The sequence below is a fragment of the Triticum dicoccoides genome, chromosome 3B (genome assembly GCF_002162155.2).
Source record: "Triticum dicoccoides isolate Atlit2015 ecotype Zavitan chromosome 3B, WEW_v2.0, whole genome shotgun sequence".
NCBI lineage: Eukaryota > Viridiplantae > Streptophyta > Magnoliopsida > Poales > Poaceae > Triticum > Triticum dicoccoides.
In genome coordinates, this window is record NC_041385.1 from 785352264 (window position 1) to 785354556 (window position 2293).

The 2293-nt window shown below is 47.6% G+C and overlaps 1 pseudogene; it reads left to right on the forward strand.

Moving 5' to 3' along the window:
- Positions 1-459: 459 nt before the first annotated feature.
- Positions 460-1567, forward strand: LOC119282815 (annotated as a pseudogene).
- Positions 1568-2293: the final 726 nt, after the last annotated feature.

The following is a 2293-nucleotide window of genomic DNA, read 5'->3' on the forward strand; positions in this document are numbered from 1 at the left end:
TATCACAGTGAATGTATCCTCAGAGGCTGTAAGAGCATCGATTGGGCTACCATGGATCAAGGGAGGGAATCTTCGCGACAGAGGTAGAGAGTCCGATGAAAATATCTAGAAACCACCGTCCAACAAAAAATTGACCCACAACAAAATTAAGCGGCATGAGAAATCAACGCTACACGCGTCAACAACAGATAGCACATGCTGTAGATTTACCGATTAAAGCTGTGAAAAAAAGTCAAAGAAACCATAAAATTTAGACGGGTCTAGATTTAGGATATGTAGTATTTTATTTTTAGATTTGTGGGCACTCAGTTCTCAAAAGTGGCCGTGCAAACAAAAGCTGGGCTAAGCCCAGCCCAGCCCAGCTGAAATCAGACTTCCATTTCTTCTGTTCTGCCAAAAGACCTACGCTCCGAAGCCGCCGCCACCTACTACCACAACTCGCAGCCGCAGCCGGCGACCATGGCGGAGGAGGCCGCGGCAGAAGGAGCTACTCCTCTCCTCACCGGCCTCCCGGATGAGGTTGTCATCTGGGAGATTCTCGTCCGCCTCGACCCCAAATCCCTCCTCCGCTGCCGCGCCGTCCTCCGCGCCTGGCGCGGCGCCACCTCCACCCGCCGCTTCCTCCTCGCCAACCAACGCCCGCCAGCCCACCCTCCCCATTTTCTCCAGCGGCGGATGCCGTAACTTCCTCGCCTTTGACCACCGTGCCGCCCAGCTCCACACCGTCGCCCGGCACGAGGAGCCCTTCTTTCTGGAGGCTTCCTGCGATGGCATCCTCCTCTCCAGATCTTATTCTGGCCGCCGCCTCGCCGTCTACAACCCGGCCACGCGTTTGCATGCCTCCATCAGGTGTCCACCGTGGGGCTTCAACATCGTGGGGATGTACCCACACCGACCTACCGGCGAGTACCGGCTGCTGCTGACCAATTTCATGGCTCCTCAAAGCCAAACTGGATGCTATGTCCTTCCGCTTGGTTCAGACCAGCCACCGAGGTACATTGGGTGGCTGGAGATGGTGAAAGTGCTGTGCGTAGAGGTATCAGCCCTCATCCGTGATAGCCTGCATTGGTTCCTACTTGAGGATAGAAAACATGTATTGGTATTTGACACCACCACCGAGTCGTTCCGGCACATGCGTGCTCCAGTTGTTCCTGGCGGCAGTGACCCTGGCCTGTTTGAGATGGATAGCACGCTCGGCATTGATTGCCATAATGATGCCATGGAAATCGTCACTATATGGGTGTTGCAGGATTACGAAAGTGAGGTTTGGGACATAAAGTACCGAATCAAATTGCCGGTTGGTGAAATCAGGGACAAGTTTGGAGACGATGGTGAAAGCTGGGGTTTCGGTGTTGGTGTTGTTTCAGGGGGTGGTGACGTGCTCTTGCTGCTCAATTTTCGTGGGTGACTGCTTCAAGTTGACAGTGACGGCAAATTGATTGAAAGTTTTGATTGTGGTCATAGAGACCTGCGGATATATGAATATCGGCTCAAACAAAGTCTTGTCCAGCATACCTTCTTCTCGGCTCTAAAAAGTTATGCTGGTAGTGCCTCCCCTTTGATCTGATGGCAGTTGAGTGAGATGGTGCTTCTTTCTGCCTAGTTGTCATATCCTCATGATCTGCAATATCTATGGATTCGACCAAACTATGAGCCTACTGGACTCCTCTTTGCTTTGCTTTGCTTTGCATTGATGTATATAAGTTACTAACAAAAGCTCTGGCTGTAATGTGGTTGCATAAAATTTATTCTTGTCTTCATAACCTTCTGGGCTGAAGTGACTACTGTGTGCGTTGATGCTGAAATAAAAATGTCATTTTGCTCTGCTTTGGAAATATTTGCCTTTGAGCTGACCGATTTGGCTTTGCTTTATGTTAATTATCTAGTGGTCTTAGTGCTGAATTGTTGGCTTTCTATATTCCTCATGTGACTGTTTCTTGAATTGAGGAATTTATTTTACCTTTTCACCTAGTGGGTCTTCTTAATAGTCTATATTTAGGGGTTTTCCTGTTTCTATCTTTTGTTGAAGCTGACGATGAAACAGAGTCAAAAAAATATCACTTGTTGACTTGCAAACATCATCTGATTTTAGTAGAGCTTGGAATACTAGCAGTTCTATTAAATGGTTGCATCATAGTGAATGAAATATTCTGCCATAATTCATTTTTCTCCGTGAATCAATTGCATCTTGGTAGGTATAGGTCTTATGGAGACTTTAAGCTTGTCATTATAGAGAACTTAACATGGTTATAATTGTCTCTTTCCAGTGAGCTGTAATATTTTCTAGGATAGA